The sequence below is a fragment of the Crocodylus porosus genome, unplaced genomic scaffold (assembly GCF_001723895.1).
Source record: "Crocodylus porosus isolate Cpor-Errol unplaced genomic scaffold, CroPor_comp1, whole genome shotgun sequence".
Taxonomy (NCBI): Eukaryota; Metazoa; Chordata; order Crocodylia; family Crocodylidae; genus Crocodylus; species Crocodylus porosus.
Genome location: NW_017728947.1, coordinates 97,319,628 through 97,330,539, shown reverse-complemented (window position 1 = coordinate 97,330,539; position 10,912 = coordinate 97,319,628).

Genomic DNA, 10,912 nt, shown 5'->3' with positions numbered 1-10,912 from the left:
GATCTTAGAACTCACCCAGGCCAACAGCCAGCTCAAGGTCCTGGTCTCACATTTCACTCTTGACAGCCTTACTCTTCGCAGTTCTATTTTAGAACTGATGCAAAGCTGCAAGTGGATGCTTTGGGTTCAAAATAATCAGCTACATTACACTGCATATGCGTGTCTTAGCTGATTTTTTTTGGAAACCTTCATCATTTGCAGAGTCATAAATTAAAGGTGGAAGGGATTCATTAGGCACTGAGGCCATGCCTGCAAATTAGAGTTTTGAAGGCAGCTGTTCAATTGAGTTTTCTGTGTGTTGAGTGATGGGTCCTCGGCTGCTCATTCAAGGCTGTTCCACAACTTAGTAGGTCTCACTGTCAGGGGAATTTTTACCTTTGATTAAATCTTGAACCCATGTAAATCAATAAAAAAATTCCCCTTAACTTCAATGGGGATGAGGATTTCAAGTTGTATATTTTACCTTTGCTTACCAGCATAGGCACGTGGTGTCAGTATCTAGCTCTTAGTAAATTGGTCAGCCACTTTTGTTTCATACCCATCTGACAACCAAGTTTCTTTACTTCTGATATACTGAAGTTACCATTTTACTGTATTATTTAGCATTTGCTACTATGCAAGACCCCCGCCAACTAAGCTACAGGATTTATAATGGAGAGAAGAGAAAGGCCCGTAGATTTCCTAATGACTGTACTCTCTCCACCCCCACTCCACTGGAGTCATATGGCACCAAATGATCTTTCCAGCCAAAGTTGCTACATATAGGGAGTGATGGACAATTCTGGAAATAACATACTTGGAAAAAAATAAAGAGAGCAAGTCAAGGTATTACTGAGCTAACTTTGTGATTATGTTCTCTTGTTTTCATTTCCTCTCTCACATGCAAACATCCTTGGTCAGATTCAGCTACTAAGCAGGGTCTCCCTACTGCCTAGATACTCCAGCTTTAGGGCTGTTTTGCTCTAGAAGCTCAGTGCCATGTTGCCCTAATGAAGCATTGATTCCAACCAGTGATTCCTTATGGAAAAGTAGCAATGTTACTCTTGCATTAGCCTGAATGGTCATGCAAGTCATGGAAAGCACTCTTCTCTCAGTAGCATAACTAAGGTAGGGAGGGGGTGGGGGGGATGGGTGGAGGTGGAAGAGGGGGGCAACCAGAACAGCAGCCCCAGGCACTACCTCTATGGGGAGAATGCTGAGGGAAAAAAAGAGGTCATGCAAAAAAGTCAGCACCATGGTAGCTGATGCTGCCCTGGGCATTGGGCATTGCATCACTGCCAAGGGCATTGACATGCCTGGCTACACCTCTCTTCTCCCTTTTGGATTTGAGCATGTTGGCTAAACACAGATATATTTGGGTCAAGTGTTTAAAACAGAAGAATGGCAATCCAGAAATCTGGGTTAAAGTCCCAATTCAATCAATGACTCATATGGGATCTTAAATCACTGGACTCCCTTCTGGCATTCACCTCAAGTGGACATTAATATTATTTTTCCATGTTTTAAAACCCCTTCATGCCATTGGGTGAAAGATGCTACAGGAGTGCATTATGCTGTTCTTAATATACTTTCCAGCCTGTGTTAACACAGGAATGAGGAACATTCTACATGTATAAGATGTCTATTTCTAATTAGCCACAATTTCACTTTTGGTCATGTTAACACCATTCCAGCAGACAATGCTAATGGTACCAGGTCCTAAAAAGGGTTCAGGTTGAGGTAAACTGCTAGCACAATTCTGATGAATTACTGAAGGGTATCTTGTTAATGAATTAAAAAAAACTATATAACCTATAGTAATTCATAAGTCAGTTGTATTTTACTTCTATAAGCACCCTTTTCTCCTTCATTTGCTACTTTTTTAATACTATAGAATAGGAGCAACAGAATTTCAAACTAGTTATAAAAATGGAAATATTTCTTCTGTTTTATCATATCTGACCAAATCAACCAAGCTATATATAATGAAAAATAAATAAAAACCGCATAATTTCTGTAGTAGAAATGCAGTATCTCATATATAGTAACTGAGAAAAAAGAAAGACTGTGAAAGGCATTTAGGAGACACTCCACAGCTGTGGAAATTCAGAACTCATGGATTAACTTCCCAGAGGCATGATCAATATCTGCTCTGTGCATACTACTGTTTCTGGTTTGGGCAATGCAAGTGCATTCATGCAGCACTGTAGGAAAGCTGTTGATTATCAGAGGACAAGCTAAATAGCATGTCCATGGCACCATAGGAACACCTTTGCAATCCTTGGATTGCAGCAGCTTTAGAAATGCACACTATTATTTCAGTTTAAAATTGCTTTTGGTGCATGAGCAATCATCTATAGCTAAACAGACCAGCAATAGCCAAATGATGATTGAATACAGTTTACATGTCACCTGGCAAAGGGATATCCACCATTTATTCTGCTCAGGATATGAAAACATGACATGTTCAAACAATGGAATAACAAACAAGCTTGATTTACAACTGGGTAATGCTATGCCTATGATGATTTTTAAGTAAATGTAATATTCTAAATGCAGAGTGAGTAAAAGCTATTAATTTTAATTAAGCATCAGCAAATAAGCAGAGTGATACTCTTTTTGAAAGCATAAATCCCTCTTTTCATAGGCAACTTACAATTCTGGATGGTAGTATTTATAGCTTGTCACATACAGCACAGACATCTTCATTGTAACAGATTTAAGTGAATGAGAAGGGATTACTGAGAAGATTCAGTCCTTTTTTCTCTTAACCTCCTCCCCTCCCACCCCACTGTTTTATGAGTTGTTCTTCTTCCTAGTTTCCCAGCTGTGTACAGCATATTTTATACTCATTGCCTCTTGGCAATCTGCACGGAAAGAAATTTATCTATTCCTGTCAAAAGTTCAGCCGAATAGGCTTGGTTGTCAGGTATAAAGCACGGATTTTCATTCTTTTCTTTGACATGTAAAACCCATAGATCATTTCTAATGAATACAGCTCTTAGCCTGCATTTGTTTTGCATTGATTTGTATTATTTTGGCTACTGGCTTATAGTCAAAACAAGCCTGGAGTTATAGGTTTTATGCATTTCATAGCTCAAATAAATCTGATGGAAAGTGGTAGCCAAGGCTTACAAATGAACTTTGGCAAAACTGAGAACAAGCCTACTTTGTATAAAACCCACAGATTTAAGTAACATTGAACTTGCCTTGCATAAACAAGAATTTGTGTGTTCAATGTGATAAACTTTACCCTAGCTTGAAGCTCTGAGCAGGCTGGCATAGGCTGGCTCTGCCAGCTCCAGGAAATGGATCGTCACAGTTAGGCATCCCGTATACATGGTTTACACTCCAGAGACAAAGAGTATCAGTTCTTGTACTGTAAACCCATCTCTGGCATGTTTATGGTTTTCTTTTCTACCTGAAAGGAGAACAAAGTTATCCTCCCTACCTCAAAACCTTCGCACTGCATGTTTCAATAGATCTGCTGAACTCAGTTCCTTCTCACTCTAAGTTTCCACACTTTTTGTTAAAACATTTCATATGGTTGTATTTCTGGAAAGAGGATGGGAAGTGATTTTCTCTCTCAATCTCCAAAGAGCATAAACAATAGGAAAGGACAAATCTTACCAGGACAACCCCTGCTAGCATAGCCTACTGCATGCTTATGAGAGTAAGCACGCCACAGGCACCAACAAAGGATTCTGATTTAGTGTATTTAGAAAGGGAGGACATACTACACTCTACACTCTTATTGAGTGTAGTGTGTTCTCTCTTTCTAAATACACTAAATCTAAATACACTTATCCCTTTATTAGGGATTAAACCAACTGGAATATACAGAAAGTATTTTTTTAAAGCCTAAGAGTAGCCAGTCTGTATCCAATAAAGGACTTTTGCCACTATCCTATGACATTGTCAAATTGTATGGAAAAGTTACCTTTCTTCATTAACATCCATATTTTTCTGTAAAAAGGATGGTGTCTGAAGACAACAGTGATAATGCATATCAGAGGGAGGAGGGAAGGGAGACATGGTTAGAAAAAGTAAGCTTGCTGAGTAAGTAAGCTATAAAGCTTACTTCTACAAGTATGTCAATAGCAAGAGGAGAATCAGGAAAAGTGTGGGTCCCTTACTGAATGGGGGAGGCAACCTTGTGACTGATGATGAAGAAAAGGCTGAAGTACTCAATGCCTTCTTCACCTCAGCCTTCACAGGTAAAGTCAGCTCCTAGACTACTGCACCTGGCAACACAGTTTGGGGAAGAGGTGAGCAGCCAACAGTGGTGAAGAAACAGGTTAGGGACTATTTAGCAAAACTGGACATACACAAATCCAAGGAGCTGGATGGGATGCACCCAAGGGTGCTGAGGGAGTTGGCTAAGAAGACTGCAGAGCCATTTGCAATCATCTTTGAACACTCTCAGAGATCAGGAGAGGTCCCAGATGACTGAAAAAGGAAACAGTGCCCATATTTAAGAAATGGAAAAACGAGGATCATGGGAACTACAGTCCAGTCAGCCTCACCTCAGTCACTGGAAAAATCATGGAGCAGATCCTCAAGGAATCCATTTCTACATACTTGGAGAAGAAGGTGATTAAGAACAGTTGGCATGGATTCACCAAGGGGAAGTCATGCCTGACCAACCCAATTGCCTTCTATGACAAGGTGACTGGCTCTGTGGATGTAATATACCTTGATTTTAGAAAGGGTTTTGATAGTTTCCCACAGCATTCTTGCAGGCAAGCTAAGGAAGTATCGGCTGGATGAATGGACTGTAAGGTGTCTAGAAAACTGGCTGGAGCATTGGGCTCAGAGAGAAGTAATCAGTGGCTTGATGTCCAGCTGGCAGCCATTACCAAGTGGAGTGACCCATGAGGTCAGACCTGGGGCCCATTTTGTTCAATGTCTTCATCAGCGACCTGGAAAATGTCATGGAATGCACCCTCAGCAAGTTTGCAGATAACACCAAGCTGGGGAAGTAGTAGATACACTGAAGGGTAGGGCTAGGATTCAGAGTGACCTGGACAATTTGAAGGATTGGGCCAAAAGAAATCTCATGAGGTTCAAAGACAAGTGCAAAGTCCTTCACTTAGGATGGAACAATCCCATGCACCAGTACAAGATGGGGGCTGACTGGCTGGGCAACAGCTCTGCAGAAAAAGTCCTGGGGGTTACAGTGGACATTAAGTTGAATATGAGCCAGCAGTGTGCCCATGTTGCCAAGAAGGCTAATGGCATACTGGGCTGCATTGGTAGGTATGTTGCCAATAGGTCAAGGGAAGTGATTCTTCCTCTCTATTCAGCACTGGTGAGGCCAAATATGGAGTACTGTGTTAATTTTGGGGCCCCCTGTTAGGCCCCGACTCCATGTGGCCCTGCTGATCCAGTTACTCAGGGATCCAATTGCTCAGGGAGCAAACAAGGAGCACAAGCACCAGCACACATTGCTCGCAACAGCTTTATTCAGAATGGAGACAGCTTCAGACTAGCTTCCAAAAAACCGGGGAGTCGCTGCAAGCATTAGTTCTTTCCATATTTATACCCCTTGGGTCATACTCATTAATGTTTACTCCACCTTTGTCCTACCCATATTCCCTCCCATCTCAAGCTCTGCCTCTGTTTACTGTTTACTTCATTAGCATGGAATTACCTATTAATGTCACTTATTTACATGCCTTTTTGCTATAAGCACATGTCTAAGACCCTGACCCCACTGCTTCGGTCACTGGGCTGACTTAGACCAAAACTTGGCAGCTTCCGGAGGCCTCTTCACCAATCACCACTCACCTTTTCTCATAAGTTTATTTCAGATTCTGTTACCAGTTATGTGTTGTCTTTCACATTCCAGTCCATTTTTCAGTCCCCTGTTGTACCATCTTCCACATTCCTAAGACTTCACCTCATTCACAGCACACAGACTCACTTGAAAATGGTTGACACAGTTAAGATGGCTACTTAACATAAGCATTCACAAGCAAAATCTGCTCTTATCTCCTAATGATAGCCGGTGGTTTGCATCCTGTTTCTTTTACACAGTGAGCTATATATCTTGCAATAATACTATATGCCTAGAAAAAATACTTGCCTAAGCATCTTGCTATGTTACTTTTAATATATCATTCTGCCTTGTGGTTAGCAGTTTCGCTGAGCCACACATTAAAGCCTTTATTTAGCTGCAAATCAAGTGCTCCCTGAGATCCAAATATTGTCACCCTAACACTGCTCACTACAGAAAGGATGTGGAGAAATTAAAGAGAATCCAGTGGAGGGCAACAAAATGGTGAGGGGGCTGGGGTACATGACTTCTGAGGAAAGACTATGGGAACTGGCCTTATTTAGCCTAGAGAAGAAGAGACTGAGATGGGGACTTAATAGCAGACTTCAACTATTTGAAGTGGGGTTCAAAAAAGGGTGGAGCTAGACTATTCTCAGTGGTGGCAGGTGACAGAACAAGGAGCAATGGTCTCAAGTTGCAGCAGGGGAAGTTTAGATTACATATTAGGAAAAACCTCTCTCACTAGGAAAGTAGATAAACACTGGAACAGAGAAGTTGTGAAATCTCCATCCTTGGAGGTTTTTAAGGCAAAGCTTTGGCTGGGATGATCTACTTGGGGATGTGTGGTGAGGTGGGCATTCCTCACTAGCCATAGCTAGCTCCCCACCTGCCTCTGGGCATGCTGCTCGCCTGTCCGTCTGCACCTGCCACACCTTGTTAGTAATTTAATAAAGTTGGTAATTAAGGTGGGAGGCTGCCCATTGTTGCATCCTGATATTAGAGGATATCTATGGCTCCATACCACCCGTACACCGCAGCCCAAGCCTCACAGACAGCATCTCAGGCAGTTAGTTGGATCCTCGCCTTCGTCCATTAGCTATGGCCCCCAACCATGGGAACCTTCAGCTTCCATAAGCCCTGGCCCCATCTCAGGCCCAGTCAGGACCCTGAGCTCCTGAGCTCATTGTGGGCAGCCCTCACGGTGGGCCCCTGGCCCTTTTGACCCTTAGGTCCCAACCCTAGCATTGACCAGTTGAGTCCCTCAGAAAAAGGTCCAGAGGAGGGCCACATGCATGACCCGGGGACAACAGGGCAGACCCGACAAAGAGAGACTGTGGGACCTAAACCTGTTCAGCCTCCACAAGAAAAGGCTGAGGGGGGGACCTGGTGACCATCTATAAACTCACTAGGGGAGACCAGAAGGGTTTGGGAGAGACACTGTTTCCCCTAGCGCCCCCTGGCATGACAAGGAACAATGGACACAAGTTATTAGAGAGTAGGTTTAGATTAGACATCCGCAAGAACTACTTCAGAGTTAGGGCGGCTAGGAGCTGGAACCAACTTCCAAGGGAAGTGGTGCTGGCTCCTACCCTGGGGGTCTTTAAGAAGAGGCTTGATGCCTACCTGGCTGGACTCAATTGAGTCCAGTTTTTTCTCCCGCCCGGGGGGTAGGGGTTGGACTTGAAGATCTACAACGTCCCTTCCGACCCTACTTCTACGATTCTATGATTTTATGAAAAGCAGCATGAAGCTAGAGGCAGCAGATTACAAGACCCAAGACATGGCTGGAGGCCATTGTAATCCCAGAGCCACTGCCACTTTCAGCTCTTCCTCTGCTTCCACCTGTGAGGTGTCTGTCCATGCAGGACCACACACCACTGAGGCTGTGTTGTTCTCAAAAGATTAAGCAATTAAACTTACAGAATGGTAAAGCTCATTTATTCAGAGAACACTACCCTGCCTGCAGTGTTGCTTTTACCTCCTGCAATCCCAGGGCAAAAACAATGTATACATAACACTTTTAAAGGTATCCACATATCTTCCCCTTTTACAATATCCCCATATAATACTAACATTGGAAGTGTAGTTCAACCCATACTTAAAGCACTTTTTTAACAGGTCCCTTTTAGTCTTTGTGTTGGCTCTTTAGCTCTAAGCAATCTTCTCAGTTTCTCTGCATTCTCAATCCGTATTGGTTCAGTTCTTGATTGGTTTCTTTGTTCAGATGTCTGTACTTCTGTGTCACTTTCAATATCCTCTGTTGTTTCTTGTTGCTTTGATGTTAGTTTTGTTTCCTTTGGTGAATCTCATTATTCTGCTTCTTTTCTCCACTTTACAAGCTGCAAGTGTCATCTGTTCTTTCTTAGCACCTGTCCTTCCAGCATGGCTACTTTATAGGATGTTGGAGCTACTTGATGGGAAACTAGTGCTTTTTGTTTCCACATTTGTCCATCTGAAATAAGCATCATATCTTTGTTGTGCAGTTGTGGTAACTCCCTGAAACCCCTGTCATAGTACCATTTTTGTTCAAGTTTGTTGATTTTAAGTGTTTTCACATCTTGCATTTCATTCTGATGAGCCTCAGCCACAAGATTTGGCAGCCTGGGTTTGAGTTTCCTATTAACAAATTTATGCTGGGATAATCCATGTTTCATGGGTGTTGCCCTGTAATTTTCCACCAGACCATTGGATTGTGAGTATTTAGCACTTGAAGTATTGTGACAGAATCCATAGTTGTTTTTAAACTCTTTAAACTCAAGACAGTTGAACTTAGGTCCGTTGTCTGTCCTCACAACTTGTGGAATTCCATGTCTAGCAAAAATCAATTTGATTTGAGTTATGACCTGGTTTGCTGATGTGCTTTCAAGCAATTCAATTTCAGGATAGCAAGAATACTAATCCAACACTAATACATAATCTTTTCCTGCATGCATGAATAAGTCAATGCCCACATGATACCATGGTGTTCCTCCATGACCATATCAAGGGCTCTTTTCTTAGTGTTGATCTGTACTTTAGGCACATCATACAAGCCTTTACAGCATCTTCTATGTTATTTATGATGGGCCAATATAGAGCCCCCTTGTTCTCCTTTGGCTTTTTTCAATGCCTGGAGGCCCCTCCTGTATTTTGTTTAACTTATCTTTAGAACTACTGGAACAAGTCACAAGCCTTTGAACAAAATGCCATTCAGTACTGACAGCTCTTCCTTGAACTGAAAGTAGGGGCTAGGTATATGTTTTCCAGGCCAACCAGCATCAAATCTATGATTCTAAGTATGGCTCAACATTGAAGGGCAGGGTGCTAACAGTGAAAAAGTCACTGAGAATTTGCCATAGTGGTTTTCCCATATCCTGCAGTTGCATCTTGGTGTTTGTGCATCTGTGTAAAATACAAAGGAACATCTGGTCCCCTGCTACTATGGGTTACATTTCACTGATTTTAAAAAGAAAGTTTCCACAGCTCACTGTCAGTGAGCCATCTGGATCAGGTTCCCTTTGTGCTCCTGAGCTGGGGAAGTAAACATATGCATGGAACTGATGGAGCTTTATTGCAGGAGTGACATGATAGTGGTGTAGAGGGTATTTGCTACCCGAATAAAAATAAAACTCTGCAGGTATGGATCTGTGGAAATTCAAGCACATTTTGTAATAACAGACTTCTGAATGATACATTCTATTATTTATAATGCATAGAATCAATGCAATAGATACTTATTAACCCAAAGAACTAAAACATTGTTAGAACACATCTAAGGCTAACAAGATACTTGTAATAAACCACACTAAGAGTGTATTGCTTTATATTTTTGTAGCAGTTCCCAGCATAACGGGAAAAGAACCTCCTAGAACTAGAAGCTAGAAGTGTCACCTATATATTCAAGCTGATCTATATTAAAAGTGAAGGCCTTGGTATGGGTAAGTTGACTATCAGACAAAATTATTATCCTCAATATAAATTTAGTTTTGTTGCCTATTCTGATGCCAATTCTGATTCAGTATTGCCAGCTCCCCAAGTATTTAAAAAGCAAATTGTGGTCCAAAGTAAATAAATAAATAAACATAAAAATAAAATAAAAACCCATAAAATGACCTTAATGATTTTTAAGAGATATCTATATCTATTTATCATTTTAAAAATATATATTATTAAAAAACTGGATGGCAAGTAACACTACCATCTGTGCATGTGTGCACGTTTGTGCCATCCCATTTTTGCACTTTTTGGCTCCACTCCTTTCCTGCCTTCAAGATTTCTTAGCAGCCATGACAACTAGAAATGTACCTTTTAATATTTAAAAGCAGTGAAAGTTGCTCACAATCTGAGGCATTAGGGAAGGGTAATACCATTTAATGTGAGATTCAAGTTAAAATATAAAAATTGCCAGCACTGAAAATCCCATATTTTAGTCTTCTCCTTTCAAGCACATTGTTTCATACTGTAAACTATGCACTTTATGGTTCTCTGCAATGATCACCCGGAAAAGCTAGGGTAGACAGGACCTGCTAGAGGTCATATGAGGAAGCATCGAATAACTCAGGCTCACTTGGACAGATGCCAAGCTGATCTCAGAAACCTCTGATGAAGAAAGGGATTCTGCAATCTGTTAGTAACCTATTCCAATGCTTAGTTACCTTCAGTTACAGAACCCAATCCTAAATCATTGCTGAAAATTAAGCTGATGAATTCTTGTCCAGTCATGATGGACAATGACAACAACTGATCACCACCCTGGTCATACCAACTTTGTTACAATTGAAGGCTTTTATTGTTACATTTGAAAGCTTTTATTGCTCCCCTTTCCCTTTGGCTTCTCTTTTCTAAGCTAAGGAAGCCTAATTTTTTCACCCTTAACTGAGAGGCCATATTTTCTAAACTTCTTATAGTTCTTTTAAATGGAATCTTGCCAATTTGTCTACCTAGAATCATAGAAGTCGGGTCGGAAGGGACCTTGTAGATCTTCAAGCCCAACCCCCCGCCTGGGAGGGAGAAAAAGACTGGACTCAAATGAGTCCAGCCAGGTAGGCATCAAGCCTCTTCTTAAAGCCCCCCAGGGTAGGAGCCAGCACCACTTCCCTAGGAAGTTGGTTCCAGCTCCTAGCCGCCCTAACTGTGAAGTAGTTCTTGCAGATACCTAATCTAAATCTGCTCTCT